Source organism: Phacochoerus africanus, chromosome 2 (genome assembly GCF_016906955.1).
Source record: "Phacochoerus africanus isolate WHEZ1 chromosome 2, ROS_Pafr_v1, whole genome shotgun sequence".
In the NCBI taxonomy this organism is placed as follows: domain Eukaryota; kingdom Metazoa; phylum Chordata; class Mammalia; order Artiodactyla; family Suidae; genus Phacochoerus; species Phacochoerus africanus.
Window position 1 is genome coordinate 230,111,009 of NC_062545.1, and position 21,028 is coordinate 230,132,036.

Consider the following 21,028-nt stretch of genomic DNA (forward strand, 5'->3'; position numbering starts at 1 on the left):
ATAGGCAAGAAGACAGTGGCAAGATATATTTAAAGCTCTAAAAGGGAAAAAATCTGTAGCCTAGAATACTCTACCCAGCAAGAACATCATTTAAAATATAAGGAGAAATAAAGAATTCCTCCAACAAACAAAAACTAAAAGAGAACAAAAATAATAAACCAACTCTAAAAGAAACACTGAAAGGGCTCCTCTAAATGAAAAAGAAGTAAGGGAGAATAGATTAAGATGGCAGAATAAAAGGACTGGAGCTCAACTTCTCTCCTAAAAACAACAAAATTCACAACTAAAGGCTGAGCATTCTTCACCCAAATGGACCGGAAACCTTAAAAAAGATATCCTACTCCAGAAGAAAAAGAGGAAGACACATAAAGAGGGAGGAGGGGCAAATCCGCAATATAAACAACCCCATACCTCTTGGGTGGGAAGCTCCACAGACTGGAAACTAACTGGTTCCACAGAGGCTCACCTACAGGAGTGAGAGTTCTGAGCCCCACATCAAACTCCCATGTGTGGGGATCTGACTCTGGGAGAAAGAGCCCCTGGAGCATCTGGCATTGAAGGCCAGTGGGGCTTGTGTGCAGGAGCTCCACGGGACTGGGGGAAATGGAGACCCCATTCTTAAAAGGCACACACAGATTTCAAGTGCACTGAGACCCAGGGTAAAGCAAAGTCTCCATGGGAATCTGGGTCAAACCTGACTGTAGTTCTTAGAGGACATCCTGGGAAAACAGTGGTGAACGTGGCTTGTTGTGAGGGAAGGACACTGAAAGCAAAGCTCTTGGGAATATTCAGCAGCAGTGCCTTTCTCTAGAGGTGGCCATTTTGGGAAAATCTGGCCCCACCACCGTCAGTCAGTGCTGAGAAGCCCCAGGGCAAACAATAATCCAGGTGGGATCACAGCCCCATCCCTCAGCAAAAAGGCTACCTAAAGAGCCTCAGGCACACAGCTGCCCCTAATCCCATCCAGAGACTACGCCCCACCCACCAGAGGGATTAGAATCGGCTCCACCCACCAGTGGGCAGGCATCAGCCCCTCCTATCAGGAAGCCTACACCAAGCCCCCCATACCAACTTCAGCCACAGGGGGGAAGACATCAGAAGTAAGAGAGGCTACAACTCTATTATCTATAAGAAGGTCACCACACCAAAAACCAATCAAAATGAAAAGACAGAGAACTATAACTCAGATGAGAGAGAAAGGAAAAACCTCAGAAAATCAGCTAAGCAATGAAGAGATTCTGAGCCTCCAGGAAAAAGGCTTTAGACTGTTGATGCTGAAGATGATGCAAGACATTGGAAATAAACTGGAGGCAAAGATGGATGATTTACAGGAAACACTGAGCAAAGAAATACAAGATATAACACTTAAGCAAGAAATGCTGCAAAATACAATAACTGAAGTAAAAAATCAACAAGAAGCAGCTAACAGCAGAATACAGGAGGCAGAAGAATGAATAAGTGAGGCGGAGGACAGATTAGTGGAAATTACGGATGCAGAACAGAAAAGAGAAAAAAGATTGAAAAGAAATGAAGAGAGTCTCAAAGAACTCTGGGACAACGTGAAACACACCAATGTCCATATTATAGGGGTGTCAGAAGGAGAAGAGAGAGAGAAGGAGACAGAAAAAATATTCAAAGAGATAATAGCTGAAAACTTCCCTAACATGGGGAAGGAATCACTCCCTCAAATCCAGGAAGCACAACGAGTACCATATAAAATAAACGCAAGCAGGAATACACCAAGACACATATTAATCAAACTGACCAAAATTAAAGACAAAGAGAAAATCTTGAAAGGAGCTAGGGAAAAGAAACAAATAACATACAAGGGAACCCCAATAAGGTTATTGGCAGATTTTTCGGTACAAACTCTGCAGGCCAGAAGGGAGTGGCATGATATACTTCACGTGAAGAAAGGAAAAAACCTGCAACCAAGATTACTCTACCCAGCAAGGCTCTCCTTCAGATTTGAAGGAGAAATCAAAACCTTCACAGATAAGCAAAAGCTGAGAGAATTCAGCAACACTAAACCAGCCTTACAACAAATACTAAAGGATCTTCTATAGGCAGAAAAGAACAAGAGAAGAAGGAAAGGAAAAAGAGCAGCAAAAAAAAAAATCCAAAGCAATTAATAAAATGGCAATAAGAACATACATATCAATAATTACCTTAAATGTTAATGGGCTAAAAGCCCTAACCAAAAGACATAGACTGGCTGAATGGATACAAAAACAAGACCCATATATATGCTGTCCTCAAGAGACCCACTTCACTTCTAGGGACACATACAAATTGAAAGTGAGAGGATGGAAGAAAATATTTCATGCAAATGGGGAGCAAAAAAAAGCTGAAGTAGCAATACTCATATCAGACAAAGTAGACTTTAAAATGAAGAATATTTTAAGGGACAAAGAAGGACATTACATAATGATCAAAGGATCAATCCAAGAAGATGATAAAACAATTTTAAATATCTACGCTCCCAACACAGTTTCACCACAATCTATAAGGCAACTGCTAACAACCTTAAAAGGACAAATCAGCAATAACACGATCATAGTGGGGGACTTTAACACCCCACTTACAGCAATGGGACAGATCAACCAGACAGAAAATCAATAACGAAACACAGGCCCTGAATAACCAGATGGACTTAATAGACATTTAGAGGACATTTCATCCAAAAGCAACAGAATACACATGCTTCTCAAGTGCACATGGAACATTCTCTAAGATTCATCACATCCTGGGCTACAAATCCAATCTTGGTAACTTTAAGAAAATTGAAATCATAGCAAGCATCTTTTCCCACCACAACGCTATACAACTAGAAATCAACAACCAGAAAAAAACAGCAAAAAACACAAACACATGGAGACTAAACAACATGCTACTAAACAACCAATGGATCACTGAAGAAATCAAAGAGGAAATTTAAAAGTACCTAGAAGCAAAAGACAATGAAGATACGACACTCCAAAACCTATGGGATGCAACAAAAGGCATTCTAAGAGGCACCTCAAGCCCACCTCAAGAAACAAGAAAAAGCCCAAATAAACAAGCTAACTTTACATCTAAAGCAGCTTGAGAGAGAACAACAGACAAGACCTAAAGTTAATAGAAGGAAAGAAATCATAAAGATCAGAGCAGAAATCAATGAACTAGAAACAAAGAAAACCATAGAAAAGATCAATGAAACAAAAAGCTGGTTCTTTGAAAAGATCAACAAAGTTGATAAAACCTTAGCCAGACTTACCAAGAAAAAAAAACAGAGAGGACTCGAATCAATAAAATTAGAAATGAAGAAGGAGAAGTAACAACAGAGGACATCACAGAAATACAAAGGATCATAAGAGACTACTATATGCAACTATATGTCAATAAAATGGAAAACCCAGAAGAAATGGACAAATTCTTAGAAAACTACAATCTTCCAAGACAAAACCAAGATGAAATAGAAAAGATGAATGGACCCATCACAAGAACCAAAATTGAAACTGTGATGAAAAGACTTCCAAAAAACCAAAGTCCAGGACCAGGTGGCTTCACAGGCGAATTCTATCAAACATTTAGAGAAGAGCTAACACCTCTCCTTCTGAAACTAGTCCAAAAAATTGCAGAGAAAGGGATACTCCCAAACTCATTCTATGAGGCCACCTGGTACCAAAACCAGACAAAGATTCCACAAAAAAAGAAAACTACAGGCCAATTTCACTGATGAACATCAATGCAAAAATCCTCAACAAAATACTAGCAAACCACATCCAACAATACATTCAAAGGATTGTACATCATGATCAAGCAGGATTTATCCCAGGGATGCAAGGGTTCTTCAATATCCACAAATCCATCAGTGTGATACACCACATTAACAAACTGAAGAATAAAAACCATATGATCCTCTCAATAGACACAGAAAAAGCCTTTGACAAAATCCAACACCCATTTCTGATAAAAACCCTTCAGAAAGTGGGCATAGCGGGAACCTACCTCAACATGATAAAGGCCATATATGACAAACCCACAGCAAACATCATTCTCAATGGTGAAAAGCAGAAAGAATCCCTGCTGAGATCAGGAACAAGACAAGGATGTCCACTCTCACCACTACTCTTCAACATAGTTCTGGAAGTCCTAGCCACAGCAATCAGAGAAGTAAAAGAAATAAAAGGAATCCAAACTGGAAAGGAAGAATTAAAACTATCACTGTTTGCAGATGACATGATACTATACCTAGAGAATCCTAAAGACTCTACCAGAAAACTGTTAGAGCTCATCCACGAATTTGGCAAAGTCCCAGTCTACAAAATCAATACACAGAAATCAACGACATTTCTATATACTAACAATGAAAGAGCAGAAAAAGAAATTAGGGAAGCAATCCCATTTACTATCACATACAAAAGAATAAAATACCTAGGAATAAACCTACCTAAAGGGACAAAAGACCTGTACTCTGAAAACTATAAGCCACTGATGAAAGAAATCAAAGATGACATAAACAGATGGAAAGATATACCATGGTCGTGGATTGGAAGAGTCAATATTATCAAAATGACTATACTACCTAAGGCAATATATAGATTCAATGCAATCCCTATCAAATTACCAAGGACATATTTCACGGAACTCGAACAAAATATTTTAAAGTTTGTTTGGAAGTACAAAAGACCCAGAATAGCCAAAGACATCCTGAAAATGAAAAATGGAGCTGGAGGAATCAGGCTCCCAGGCTTCAGACTATTCTACAAAGCAACAGTCTTAAAAACCATATGGTACTGGCACAAAGACAGACATGTAGACCAGTGGAACAGGATAGAAAGCCCAGAATTCAACCCATGCACCTACAGCCAACTAATCTATAACAAAGGAGACAAGAATATACAATAGAGAAAAGACAGCTTGTTCAATAAGTGGTGCTGGGAAAACTGGACAGCCACATGGAAAAGAATGAAATGAGAACACTCCCTAACACCATACACAAAAATAAATTCCAAATAGATTAAAGACCTATATATAAGACCAGACACTATAAAACTCCTAGAGGAAAACATAGGCCAAACACTCTCTGACATAAATGACAGCAACATCTTCTCAGATCCACCACTTAGAGTATCGACAATAAAAAGAAAAAGAAATAAATCGGACCTAATCAAACTGAAAAGTTTCTACACAGCAAAGGAAACCCTAAACAACACAAAAAGACAACCCACAGAATGGGAGAACATCTTTGCAAATTAATCAACTGACAAGGGATTAATCTCCAAAATTTATAAACACCTTCTGCAGCTCCATACCAAAAAAACAAACAACCCCATCAAAAAATGGGTAGAAGATCTAAACAGACACTCTCCAAAGAAGAATTGGGTGAGAAACACATGAAAAGATGTTCAGCATCACTCATTATTAGAGAAATGCAAATCAACACCACTATGAGGTACCACCTTACACCAGCCAGAATGGCCAGCATCAAAAAGTCTACAAACAATAAGTGCTAGAGAGGGTGTGGAGAAAAAGGAACCCTAGTACACTGTTGGTGGGATTGTAAATTGGTACAACCACTCTGGAAAACAGTATGGAGATTCCTCAGAAAACTAAACATAGAATTCCCATTTGATCCATCAATCCCACTCCTGGGCATCTATCCAGAGAAAACCACGACTCGCAAAGACACATGTACTCCAATGTTCATTGCAGCACTATTTACAATAACCAAGACATGGAAACAACCTAAATGTCCATCGACAGAGGAGTGGCTCCAGCAGATGTGGTACATACACACAACAGAATGTTACTCAGCCATTAAAAGGAACGAAATACCAGCATTTTTAGCAACATGGATGGACGTAGAAACTATCATGCTAAGTGAAGTCAGCCATACAATGAGACACCAACATCCAATGCTTTCGCTGACATGTGGAATCTGAAAAAAGGACAGACTGAACTTCTTTGCAGAACAGATGCTGACTCGCAGACATTGAAAACCTTATGGTCTCCAGAGGAGACAGTTTGAGGGGTAGGGGGAATTTGCCTGGGCTGTGGGATGGAAATCCTGTGAAATCAGATTGTTATGATCATTATACAACTACAGATGTGATAAATTCATTTGAGTAATAAAAAATTTTAAAAATAAAAAAATATATAATGAGAAAAAAAAAGTAAGAAAAAACAGGATGGAGAAAATCACAATTGGAAAGCAATCACTTAAATAATCCAGCGTACAGATCTAAAAAGTTGGGGGGAAAACCTACAGCAAAAGTAATGATAAACACACGGAACAGCAAAAGGACAAACATGAAGATGTTAAGAAAAGGACTTCAAAATCATGGAATGTGGGGAAGAAAAGTAAGAAAATCTAGACTCTGGATTTCCCGTCGTGCCGCAATGGTTAATGAATCCGACTAGGAGCCATGAGATTGAGGGTTCAATCCCTGGCCTTGCTCAGTGGGTTAAGGATCTGGTGTTGCCATGAGCTGTGGTGTGGGTCACACACACAGCTCAGATCCTGCATTGCTGTGGCTCTGATGTAGGCCAGCGGCTACAGCTCCAATTAGACCCCTAGTCTGGGAACCTCCATATGCTGTGGGAAGCAGCCCTAGAAAAGGCAAAAAGACAAAAAAAAAAAAATCTAGACTCTTCTTTTTTATATAATATATTTGAACCTATATGACTATCAGGCTAAAGCAAACAGATATAGGAAGGGGTTATTATAATTAATAAACAAGGCAACCACAAAACAAAACCATACATGACATTCACAAAAACTAAAAACAAAAGTACACAAGCATAAAATAAATGGAAATCATCCAACCAAAAAAAAAAAAAAAAGGAACAAAGGAGAAACAGAATCTTCTGCAAAACAAGGTTTAATATGGCAATAAATACATCTTTATCAATAATTACCTTAAATATCAATGGACTAAATACTCCAATCAAAAGACTGGATAAAAAAGAAAGAACCTACAGGGAGTTCCTGTTGTGGCTCAGTGGTTAAGGAATCCAAGTAGGAACCATGAGGTTGCGAGTTTGATCCCTGGCTTCGCTCAGTGGGTTAAGGATCTGGCATTGCTGTGAGCTGTGGTGGAGTTTGCAGACATGGCTTGGATCCCCCATTGCTATAGCTGTGGCATAGGCCAGTGACCACAGCTCCAATTCGATCCCTAGCCTGGGAACCTCCATATGCCTGGGTGCAGCCCTAAAAGGACAAAAAGACAAAAAAAAAAAGAAGAAAAATCTCAAATCGACAACTTAACCCATCACCTAAATGAATTGGAAAAAGAAGAACAAAACCTAAATTCAGCAGAAGGAAGGAAATCATAAAGATCAGAGAAGAAATCAATAAAATAGAAATCCAAAAAACAACAGAAAAACATCAATAAAACCAAAAGCTGGTTTTTTGAAAAGTTAAACAAAATTGACAAACCTCTGGCCAGACTCACCAAGAAGAGAGGAAAAAACCCAAATAAACAAAATAAGAAATGAAAAGGAAGAAATCTCAACAGATACTGCAGAAATACAAAACACAATAAGAGAATACTATGAACAATTGTATGCCAACAAATTTGACAACCTAGAAGAAATGGACAACTTTCTGGAGACTTACAGCCCATCAAAACTGAATCAAGAAGAAATAGATCAACTGAAGAGATGCATCACTAGAAATGAAATTGAGTATATAATAAGAACACTCCCTACAAGCAAAAGTCCAGGACCAATGGCTTCACAGGCAAATTCTACCAAACATACAAAGAAGAACTTATTCCCATCCTTCTTAAACTTTACCAAAAGGTTGAAGAATAAGGAACACTTCCAAAGACATTCTATGAAGCCACCATCACCCTAATACCAAAATCAGACAAAGGTACTACCAAAAAAAGAAAATTATAGGTAAATATCTTTGATGAATATAGATGTAAATATTCTCAACAAAATTTTAGCCAACTGAAGCCAACAACATATAAAAAAGATCATGCATAGATGAAAATTATTGCCTTTGGAATGGATAAGCAATGAGATCCTGCTGTGTAGCACTGGGAACTATATTTAGTCACTTATGATAGAGCATGATAATGTGAGAAAAAAGAATGTATACATGTATGTGTGATTGGTTCCCCTTGCTGTACAGTAGAAAATTAACAGAACACTATAAACCAGCTATAATGGAAAAAATAAAAATCATTATTAAAAAATTTTTAAAAAGGTCATACACCACAACGAAGTGGGAGTCATCCCAAGTTCACAAGGATGGTTCAACATATGCAAATCAATCAATGTCATACACCACATTAAAAAAGTCAAAAATCACATGAGTATCTCAATAGATACAAATAAAGCATTTGACAAAGTCCAACATCCATTCATGATAACAAAAAAAAAAAACCTCTTAGTGAAGTGGGTATAGAGGGAACATAACATAATAAAAGCCATTTATGACAAACCCTTACAAATATAATACTCAGTGGAGAAAAGGTGAAAGCATTCCCACTAAAATCTGGAACATGACAAGGATGCCCACTCTCACCACTTTTTTCCAACATAGTAGTGGAAGTCCTAGCCATAGCAATCAGACAAACAAAAGAAATAAAAGGTATCCACATTGGAAGACTAGAGGTAAAACTGTCACTATATGCAGATGACATGATACTATATATAGAAAATCCTAAAGACTCCACACAAAAACTACTCAAACTAATCAATGAATTTGGCAAAGTAGCAGGTACAAGATTAACGTTCATAAATTGTTTGCATTTCTGTATACTAACAATGCAATATTAGAAAATGGGTATAAAAATACAACACCTTTTAAATTCATACCCCAAGAAATTAAATACCTAGGAATAAATCTGTGACCAAGGAGGTGGAAGACTTACATACTGAGAACTATAAAACATTAATCAGGGAAATTAAAGAGGATTCAAAGAAATGGAAAGATATTCCATGCTTCTAGATTGGAGGAATTAATATCGTAAAAATGGCCATACTATGCAAAACAATCTACAGATTCAATGCAATCCCTGTCAAATAACCCATGACATTTTCCACAAAAGGACAACAAACAATCCAAAAACCTATATGGAATCAAAAAAGACCCAGAATTGCCAAAGCAATTCTGAGGAACAAAAACCAAGCAGGAGGCATAATTCTCCCAGACTTCAGGCAATATTACAAAGCCACAGTCATCAAGACAGTGTGGTACTGGTACCAAAACAGACATATAGACCAATGGAACAGAATAGAGAACCCAGAAATAAACCCAGACACCTATGGTTAATTAATCTTCAACACAGGAAGCAAGAATATAAAATGGGAATAAGACAGTCTTCTCAGCAAGTGGTGCTGGGAAAACTGGATAGCCGCATGTAAATCAATGAAACTGGAACACGCCCTCACATCATGCACAAAAATAAACACAAAATGGTTTAAAGGCTTAAACATAAGACAAGACCTTATCAAACTCCTAGAAGAGAACATAGGCAAAACATTCTCTGACATCAACCATAGAAATGTTTTCTTAGATCAGTCTCCCAAGGCAACAGAAATAAAAGCAAAAATAAACCAATGGGACCTAATCAAATTGACAAGACTTTGCACAGCAAAGGAAACCATTAAAAAAAAAAAAGGCAACCTATGGAATGGGAGAAAATAGTTGCAAAGGATGCAACTGACAAGAGCTTAATCTCTAAAATGTACAAACAACTTATACAACTCAACAGTAAAAAACTCAACAACCCAATGGAAAAATGGGGAAAAGATCTGAATAGACATTTCTGCAAAGAAAATATACAGGCACATGAAAAGATGTTCAGCATCACTAATTATTAGAAAAATGCAAATCAAAACTACTATCAGGTATCACCTCACACCTGTCATAATGGCCATCATAAGCAAGTCTACAAATAACAAATGCTGGAGAGGGTGTAGAGAAAAGAGAACCCTCCTACATTGTTGGTGGTGATGTCAATTGGTACAACCACTATGGACAACAATATGGCAGTTCCTCAGAAAGCTAAATATAGAACTACCACAGGACCAGCAATCCCACTCTTGGGCATATATCCAGACAAAACTTTCATTGAAAAAGACATATACATCCATAAGTTCACTCTTCACAATAGCCAAGATATGGAAACAACCTAAATGTCCATTGACAGATGAATGGATTAAGAAGATGTAATATATATACACAATGGAATACTACTGAGCCATAAAAAAGAAATAATGCCATTTGCAGCAACATGGATGGAACTAAAGAGTCTCATACTAAGTGAAGTAAGTCAGAAAGAGAAAGACAAAAACCATAGGATATAACATATCTGGAATCTAATATACAGCCAAAATGAAACTTTCCACAGTGACAAAACTCATGGACTTGGAGAACAGACTTTTGGTTGTTAAGGGGAGAGGGAGGGAACAGGATGGACTAGGAATCTGGGGTTAATAGCTGCAAACAATTGCATTTAGAGTGGATAAGCGAAGAGATCCTGATGAATAGCACAGGGAACTATATCTAGTCACTTATGATGGAGCATGATAATGTGAGAAAAAAGAATGTATATAATATATATATATATGTCACTGGGTCACTTTTCTGTACAGTAGAAATTGGCAGAGCACTGTAAACAGATAATGGAAAAAATAAAAATCATTAAAATATTAAAGCTGAATAAACAGGACAGGGGAAAAATTAAATTGAAAAAAAAAAGAAAGTTCCCAGGCTAGGGGTCAAATTGGAGCTGCAGGTGTCAGCCTACACCACAGTCACAGCAACACTGGACAGCCTTGTCTGTGACCTACACCGCAGTTCACAGTAACACTGGATCCTTAACCCACTGAGCTGGACCAAGTATCAAACCCATGTCCTCATGGACACCAGTCAGGTTCATTACTGCCGAGCTGCTTTGGGAATTCCTCTATGCTGTTCTTAATTTTTCCAGAAGTTGATTCAATAATTCACTGTTTTTATTTTTTATTATATTTGTAAGACTGCCAAAGCAATGCAGATTCCCTTGTGGTATACAGCAGGTCCTTATTAATTATCTATTTTATATTAACATTTGATCATTTTTATTTGCTGAAATATTTAATGGTGAAGAAGCATTTATCGATGTTTAGCAATTTCTTCTGTTTTACTTTGATTTCTTCTATTAACTTCAAGTAGAATTGTATGTAATGCCTTTCATGATGGCATTTAATAAAACTACTTCTATCTATCTTTTCTCTAACCATCAATGTATTTCCATCTATCTTTCCCTCTATCCATCAAGGGGTGCTATATATGATACTCAGTGCTGGCAAATATTACAAGGACAGTGGCCTTTTGTAATTCTTCTTTGCTTTTATCTGTATTGCTTAAATTCTTGTGAGTATACTTCTTTTAATAAAGTCAAAGCCATTAAGTTTTTTAAAATTTGGGAGTTCCCACTGTGGTACAACAGGATCAGTGGTGTCTCTACAGCACAAGGATGCAGGTTCCATCCCTGGCCCAGCACAGTGGATTAAAGGATCCCGTGTTGCCGCAGCTGTGGCATAGGTCATACCTATGGCTCATATCTGATCACTGGCCCTGGAACTCCATATCCCACAGGGCAGTCAAAAAAAAAAAAAAAAGAAGTTAAAAAGTATTTGGGAATTTCAAGCACATGGAAAGATCACAAAAGAGCATGTAAAAACAACACAAGAGTGAACTAAAAAACGGTGTCAATTTGAAAAAAAATAAAATATATATTCAGCTATGTCCCTGTATTTCTTTGATTAAATAAAAAATGATAAATTCAAATAAATCCACATAACCATAGAAAAGAAAAAACAAGCTAAAACTATGATTGTCTCTGGAAAAAGGATTTTATTTTGTTTTTTATTACTCAATGTGGAAAAAGGATTTTAATTTATTCTATATCTCCATGCCTTCATGAACTTCAAAATGGGCATATAATACTTACATACTCAGAAAAAGAATATATATATCTTAAATTAATGGATAGATTTAGCTATGCACAGATAGAGTCATATACTGGGTTAACATCTTTGCCTGTAAGACTTTACAGCTGCTTGTTTAACAATAAAACACAGTGAACAAATGATGCTTGTAAAGCTTAGAGCTGGAATTCTATTAGACATTATTGAATATACCCACACTTTTGCACCTGCAGTTTTACGAGCTCAAGTTAGAAAACCTATCATATTAAAAAAATAAAAATATTGTCTTCAAATTTTAATAAGCATTACAGAATTATGTAATAATGCCCTTTGTAATTCTGATAACTACCACTTTTCATCTAAAGGCCAAGCCAATATATTTTAAAGAGTTGATTAAAAATAATGAGCTATTTATATAGACAGCAACATTATTTTAAAAATTCCAGGTGTTCAAAAGACTCAGTAATCTTTATAAATACTCAAATAAAATAATCAGGAGCAATAATGACTACAACATCACTCTACCATAGACTGAAAAACAAAACCCAAAACAAAATAGAAAGAGAAAAAACAGAATTAGCAATTATAAGGACAAAAGAACATTTATAGCTATTCAATTTATTCTAATAAGAGGGATATTCATTTTTGTCTTTTTGTATATTATCTTTTTCATATAGTGTTAGATTTATTTGTGAATATTTCCTACAGGATTTTTATGTTTAAGTTCATGAGGGGTATTAATCTGCAGACTTTTTTTTGTAATTATTTGTCTGGATTTGGTATCAGGGTAATGCTGGCCTCATAAAATGAACTGCAAAGTGTCCTCTCCTCTTTTATAGTTCTGAAAGAGATTATATTACTTCTTCCTTAATTGTCTGGCAGATTCTCCAGCGAAACCATGGAAGTCTGGAGTTTTAAAGAAATAACTGGAAATTTGATTTCTTTAATTGATATCTGATATCCAGGTTATCTACTTCCTCTTGATTGAGCCTTGGTAGATTATGCCTTTGAGGAAACTGGTCTGCTTCATCAAACTTGTCAAACTTCTGGAATAAAGTTCTTCATAACATCTGGGGCTGCCATGACAAAAATATATTATGTGTTTTTAATACACACAGGTCACAGAGGCTCCTTATTTTTTTTTTCATCTTCTTCTCCTTGTTTTTCAGACTGGAGAATATTTATCTATCTTCAAGTGCATTCTTGAAGATTCTTTTCTCTGTCATCTCCATTCTGCTACATAACACACTTACTGAAACTTTTGTTTCAGCTATTTTATTTTTCTCTTCTAAAATTTCTGTTTGTTCCTTTTCTTATATTTCTGTATTTAAATTCTATATTTTAATCAAGTTCATTGTCTTTTTGAAGCATAGTTTTAATTTTTTTTTTTGGTCTTTTTTTAGGGCCAAACCCACAGCATATGGAAGTTCCCAGGCTAGGGGTCCAATTTGAGCTGTAGCCATCAGCCTACACCAGAGCCACAGCAATGCCAGATCTGAGCTACACTACAGCTCACAGCAATGCCAGATCCTTAACCCACTGAGCGAGGCCAGGGATCAAACCCATGTCCTCATGGATGCTATTCTGGTTCATTAATCTCTGAGACACAACAGGAACTCTGAAGCATAGTTTCAAGAGCTGATTTAAAATCATTGAAAATTTGGAAGGAGTGATCAAGATAGTAGAGTAAGAGGATGTGGAAGTCACCCCCCATGAACACATCAAATATTTATCTATATGTAAAACAATTCTCACTGAAAACTAGCAGAGGAGCTCCTGTAGGTCTAAAACTGTAAGAAAGACATATATAATCAAGTAGCAAGGGAAGAAAAGTGATTGGGTTGGTACCTGTGCCCCTGGGAGGGGACTCAGAGGAAAAGGAAAGTTAAATGGGTGCATATCCTCCCTGAAGAATAAGTAGTTCAAGCCACAAATTGGGGGTTCCAATTCTGGGGTTCTATGTGGAAGAGACAAGCCCCTTAGCTAGTTCAAGGATCACTGAGACAAATAGAAAGGCTGTGGAAGTCTGGACTCTGCTCATGAGCATGCTATAGAAAATGTTGAAGTCTCTACCCCAAAACTATTATAACTAATAAATGAATTCAGCAAAATTTCAGGATATACATTTAATATACAGAAAGTTATTGATTTTCTATAATTAATAACTATGAACTATCAAATGAACTATCCAAAAGAAAGCAAAAAAAATTCCATTTAAAATTATATCAAAAAGAATAAAATACCTGAAAATAAACTTAAACAAGGAGGTGAAAGACTTATACTCTGAAAACTGTAAGACATTTAGGGGGAAAACAGAAGATGAAACAGAGAAATAAAGGGGCATACTGTGTTCATAGATTAGAAGAATTAATATTGTTAAAATGCCCATTATACCCAAAGCTATCTACAGATTTAAGGCAATCCTATCAAAATGCCTGTGACATTTTTCACAGAACTAGAACAAATAATCCAAAAATTTAAATGGAACCACAAAAAACCCCAAATAGCCAAAATAATCCTGAGGGAAAAAAAATAAATATGGAGGTATCATGCTCCCAAACTTCAGACTAAACTACAAGGTACAGTAATCAAAAAGTATAGTACCAACAAAAAATGTAAAGCAGCAGAACAGACTAGAGAGTCCAGAAATAAACCCACACACTTATGGTCAATTAATCTAAAAGACAGTCTCTTCAATAAGTGGTGCTGGGGAAAATGGAAAGCTACAAGTCAAAGAATAAGATTGGAACATTTCCTCATATCACATACAAAAATTAACTCAAAATGGATTAAAGAGCTAAATGTAAGGCGTGAAACCATAAACCTTTTAGAAGAGAACACAGGCAGGACATTCTTTGACATAAACTGAACAGACCATAAATTCTATCTCTTCTTCTAAGGGCATGGTTCTAAGATCAGCTCAGTTTTCAAAGCCTTGGCTCTGCTACTTTGGGCCTGTTCCATGCATCATGCATCACTCAGACATCAGTGAAGAAATTAGGCAGGGTATTGTACTGTGGTTTATCTCTCAAAGCCTATGCTATAGAGCTTTAGATCTGCTCCATGCATGTGTACCTTAGGGATGAGCCCAGGACTAGTGCTAGTTAATATACAGAATTATGGGATCACTTACCCAGCTCCCTTATCTCCAGAATGCTCTTTCTTCTGGTCAAAGTAACTCCGTTCCTCTTACTGTAGGGAAAAAGAGACACTTCTCTCAGGATCTGGGCTGTCCATGCTGCCACTGCAGCTCTTCTGGGTGTTCAGTCTTGGTCCAAAGCTGGAAGAAAGAGTAAAAAATAAAACCAGAAAACTTAACTCTATATGAGTTGCTTTACCAAAGTCGACTTCCATTTCCAATTCAGTAATGCTTTCACTTACTTTTCAGAGATTACAGGTATATCTTAGCCAGAGTGTTTAGTTGTAATTGGTGGTAAAGAGAATGCAGTAAGTTTGCTCCATCTTGATCAGCTCTGAAAGTCCTAACTTTTTCTCACTTATTTTTAGGCATTTTTCTGTATCATTAATATAGATTAATGATTTCACTATCTTCTATAATGCATATTTCAATTATCCATCCATTCTCTTCAAAGCTATTTTATTTCCAATATTTTACTATTACAAATAACACTGTGACGTGTAAGTGTGTATCTAGTTTTTAAATTATTCCTTCAGGATAAATTTTTAGATACAGAATTACTAGTTCAAATTATAATAAGGCTCCAAAATATATAGCCAAAGGGTTTTAGAAAGGTGTCACTAAAACTAAAGCACTATCTGAAATTTTTGCCAATTTATAAAGAAAAATAATGTCATTAAAATCTAGGATCGCGGAGCTCCCGTCGTGGCGCAGTGGTTAACGAATCCGACTAGGAACCATGAGGTTGCGGGTTCGGTCCCTGCCCTTGCTCAGTGGGTTAACGATCCGGTGTTGCCGTGAGCTGTGGTGTAGGTTGCAGACGCGGCTCGGATCCCGCGTTGCTGTGGCTCTGGCGTAGGCCGGTGGCTACAGCTCCGATTCAACCCTAGCCTGGGAACCTCCATATGCTGCCGGAGCGGCCCAAGAAATAGCAACAACAACAACAAAAAAGACAAAAAGACAAAAAAAAAAAATCTAGGATCGCAATTGATTATAAATGTTTATTTTTTATGCTCATGTCTATTTTTCCCTTAGTAAAATATTTTTTGAATCAATGCATATAAATTACCCATTTACTAGAATCATAATTTTGTAATAAATTTTGTATGAATTAAAAATATATAAAGAAGAAATTACTGTCTATCTGTCCATTAATGCAAAAATAAAAACACTGGGACAAAGCAGAAACTAATGAGATTGTTTACTTATGGGGGTAAGCAGGAACAAAGCAGAAAAAAACAGGAGAATGAGAGTAGGGTAAAAGCTTTGGAGGAATGACTTCACTGATTGTATATTTTTGAATAGTTGACCTGTAGAACTGTGTGAATGTTTTATAAATTTATAAAATCAAAAGAACATACATGGGAAGTCAAAACAAAATAGAAATAAATGAGTACAACTGTATTACAAATAAATAACATGACCACTTTGAAGGGAGGGATGGGGGAGAAAAACCCTAAGAAACCTTGGAAAATAACATTTCAATTGAATATCCAAAAGCTAAAAGCAAACATAAGTGTATACCAATATTTTACTCTAATTAGCCAGCCTATTTTTTACAGAAGTATAGGTTAGCAGTTTACAAAATTTATTATATGTATTTGAGGATTAAGCAAATAAATACACTATGGGGGAAAAAGCCCAATTTTCTCACTTTTGGAGAAAGGAGTTACAGATAAGGAAAGAGAGAAAATTAGAATGAACCCTGCAATGCTGTATCAGTATGAATTCATGTATTTTAAAATATTTTAAAAATCCACTTAAAATCTGTATATACAGATATAGATGCAAAATACAGATATAGAAATACATGTAGTTGCATATATAAGCATATATTTTAGTGTTTAATAAAAGGACCTAGAAACAAGGATACCCATGATACCAATGAACAGATCTTGCACCAAGATCTTCATTTCTTTTTTTTTTTTTCTTTTTTTTAAGGCTATACCTGCAGCATATGGAAGTTCCCAGGCTAAGGGGTCGTATTGGAGCTGCAGTAGCAGGCTTAGTCCATAGTCACAGCAATACCAGATCTGAGCTGCATCCGCAATCTATACCAGAAATGCCAAATCCCTGATCCACTGAGTGAGGCCAAGGATTGAAAACGCATTGTCACGGACACTATGTCGGGTTCTTAACCCAATGAGTCGCAATGGGAACATCAAATATTCATTTATATTTTTCTTCCTTTTTAAGGCCTCACATGCAGTGTATGGAAGTTTAGAAGTTCCCAGGCTAGGGGTCAAATTGAGCTGCAGCTGCCAGCCTACACCACAGTCGCGGCAACGCTGGATCTGAGCCATATCCTCCTATGCCGCAGCTTGTGGCAACACCAGATCCTTATCGCACTGAGCAAGGCCAGAGATCAAACCAGCATCCTCACAGACACTATGTTAGGTTCCTAACCTGCTGAGCCACCACAGGAACTCCTTGATCTTCATTTTGAAATGCCATTCTCTAATAAAGGAATTAGGGCTTTTCGAAGAAATAATTTCAGGACAAAAGTAATTACAAGAGAAATACCTGTGCCAAACACCTGTGTGAGAAGGTGAGGAACTGTTAAAAAGTGATGGGGTCTGTATTAGTTTTCTATTGCTGCATATAAATTACTACAAACTAAGCAGCTTAGAAAAATATGTATCAACTTATTAGCTCACAATTCTATATTTCAGAAGTCCAGCTTGATATGCAAGGTTCTCTCTGATCAGAATATCATTAGGCTGAAACCAAGCTGCCAGCCAGCCTATGTTCTTTCTGAAGGTTCTAAGGAAGAATCCACTTCCAACTTCATTCAGGTTGTTGGCTGAGTTTAGATCCTTGAGGTTGTAGGACTGAGGTTCCATTTTCTTTCTGGCTGGCCACCAGGAGTGACTCAACCTCCGGTTGTTGCTGATTCTTATCACAGGGTACCCTCCATCTACAAAACCAAAAGGAAAATTACTCTCATATTGAATGCCTCCCACACTTCGTACCTCTCTGCCCATATTTAAAGGGCTCATGTGATTAGATCAGGCCCACCTAGATCCTCTACCTATCTAAGGTCAACTGGTTGGAGACCTTAATTATACCCATAGAAGTATTCACAGTAGTACCTGAATTAGTGTTTGATCAAGTAACTGGATGTTACAAGGGCTGGGGATCTTGGGGCCTATCTCTGCTTGTAGAGTCAATATTATAAGGATCCAAAATACAGCAATCAATAAATGAGAAGTGCTATATTATTATTGTTTAGGCCTGTGTACTCCAGATAATCCAAGAACTGAAATTCTTTAAAAGTGATCTTCATAGGGTGTTTTTTTCAGTCAACTTTAGGTATTGAGAGGTCACTAATAGTTAACTATCAAAATGATGGTGATGCATGTGTTTCAAGTACTATAAGGAAAGCAAGATATGTATTTAGTGTTCATTATGTGTTCCCCATAGCCACCGTGTCATTTCACCCCAACTCTGCTTATCCGAGTTATTAGTGTCCCGATTTTTTGAGGATACCAAGGCTTGAATTGTTCACTGAGTAACAGTGTTGCCACTGACTTCCATCCATGGACCTTGTAAATGCAGAATTGCACTACCAATATTAACCCGTATTCACAAAGTAATAAAACACATTTTACAAGGGGAGGGCCCAAAAGCCAACTTGTAGAGATCCCCAATGGCCAAATCTGGAAAAATTTGAGCAACAAAATAATGACAGTAATAGATTATAGTTAATAGAATAAAATATATACTCAATAGTTTGTATTAAGATAAATAACTCAGAGTTCCCGTCATGGCACAGTGGAAACTAATCCAACTCGGAACCATGAGGTTGCAGGTTCAATCCCTGGCCTCACTCAGTGGGTTAAGGATCCGGCATTGCCAGGAGCTATGGTGTAGATCGCAGACGTGGCTTGGATCCCAAGTTGTTGTGGCTGTGGTGTAGGCCAGTGGCTACAGCTCCAATTGGACCCCTAGCCTAGGAACCTCCATTTGCCACAGGTATGGCCCTCAAAAGACAAAAAAGAAAAAAAAAAAAGATAAATAATTCAATAAAAAATGAGGGTGAAAGGAAAACTTCCTTTATAGTAGAATTCCACTTAATAAATATACTAGTGATGATGGAAATAGAAAATTACCATTTGACATATATCAGAGAAGTATTTCAGGCAGGAACCAATAAAGTCTAACATTTGTGAGCAGATGAGAAATTCATACAGTTTCAAAGTATCTTCCCAGGAGTTCCTGTTGCAGCTCAGTAGTAACGAATCCAACTAGTATCCATGAAGACTTCAGTTCAATTCTTGGCCTCTCTTAGTGAGTTAAGGATCCGGCATTGCCATGAGCAGTGGTGTAGGTTGCAGACATGTCTCAGATCTGGCGTTGCTGTGGCAGTGGTGTAGGCCAGCAGCTGCAGCTCCAATTCAACCCCTACCTAGCCTGGGAACTTCTATAAGCTGCAGGTGCAGCCTTGAAGAAAAAAAAAAAAGATAGTGACTTCCCAGATTCCCAGTGACTTCTTGTAATATTACAAGAGAGAAACCAGACAACCACTAAATAATTATTACAATCACTAATAATGAGACAAACTGACATCCAGTGCCTCCTGGTATGATGCACTAAGGTTATATCACTTCTACAGAGTTCTTATCAAAAATGCCTAATTATGGGGGAAAAAAAATTGAGTGCCATGCCATGAAATACCCAGTATTCTTCAAAAAGCACCAAAGTCATGAAAGGCAAAGAAATTCTGAGCAATTGTTTAAAGGAGAATAAAGAAATACAACCAAATATATAATGTGAACCAGGATTGAATCTTGAGCCCTAAAAAGCATGTTACTGAGACAAAAGTGAAATCTGAAACTTTTTTAAGTTTTTTGACATATATTCTTAAGAGTTATCTGGTCACTCTTTCCACATCCTCATAAAAGTATAACAGTACTGATGTTAATTTCCTCATTTTCATAATCATACTGTAATAATGTAAGATATTACATTAGGGAAACTGGGTGAAGGATATACAACTCAAAAAAAAAAAAAGATAACTTTTTTTTTTTTCTGTTTTAAGGGCCTCACCCCGAAGCATATGGAGGTTCCCAGGCTAGGGGTCTAATTGGAGCTACAGCTGCCAGCCTACACCACAGCCATAGCAACACCAGATCCGAGCCTTGTCTGTGACCTATACCGCAGCTCACAGCAACACTGGATCGTTAACCCACTGAGCAAGCGCAGGGACCAAACCCGCAACCTCATGGTTCCTAGTCAGATTCGTTAACCACTGAGCCATGATGGGAACTCCTTAAATGTTTTTAACATATGCCTGAAAAAGTTGTTCAAGCTACTCTTTGAATCTCCTTCACTCAAGACACTGCAGTGTGCTGTCCTATGAAATTCTGTGTCAAAGAAAATAACCACCTCCTATTGTTCATCTGGAGGACATATCTTAGTGCTTATGTCATTATACAATAAATATGATAAATTTAGCACATTTCCAATGTTCTACTGCTCGATCTCTACACAAACTTTTTTGTATACACATCTTCAGGAAATGGCCTAAAATTGCTGGCATGACCTTATCAACAGTGTCCATTCATTCATTCATGCAGTACTCTTACTATGACAGGCACTAGGAATTGTCAACAAAAATGGCAAACTTCCTACGCTCAGGTCAAATAGAAGGGAAAATTTACCATTTCCACGGTACTTCAACAGCTTTCCTCCACTTGTCTGCTTTGCTTGCTACTTCTTCAATCCCAACTCTTATCCTTAAACTTCTAGAAACAATTTAAAGTGGAATGAGAAGTTCCTGGGCAGAGGAAAAGAATCCGATCAGTATCCATGAAGATGCGGGTTCGTTCCCTAGCCTTGCTCAGTGGGTCAGGGATTCGGCGCTGCTGTGAGTTGTGGTGTAGGTCACAGACGCGGCTCGGATCCCATATTGCTGTGGCTGTAGGCCAGCAGCTGAAGCTTCAATTCAAGTTCTAACCTGGGAACTTCCAT

The 21,028-nt window shown here is 37.3% G+C and overlaps 1 long non-coding RNA gene across 1 annotated transcript in view; it reads right to left on the reverse strand.

Annotated features, from left to right (window-relative positions):
- Window positions 1–20,896, reverse strand: part of LOC125120066 (uncharacterized) — a 38,608-nt gene extending 17,712 nt beyond the window's left edge. Inside the window, exons 1-3 of the long non-coding RNA XR_007133237.1 lie at window positions 20,719–20,896; window positions 17,713–17,972; window positions 15,050–15,196 (exon numbers count right to left, since the gene is read on the reverse strand). This is a non-coding gene — a long non-coding RNA (uncharacterized LOC125120066). The remainder of the gene's footprint in view (window positions 1–15,049; window positions 15,197–17,712; window positions 17,973–20,718) is intronic.
- Window positions 20,897–21,028: the final 132 nt, after the last annotated feature.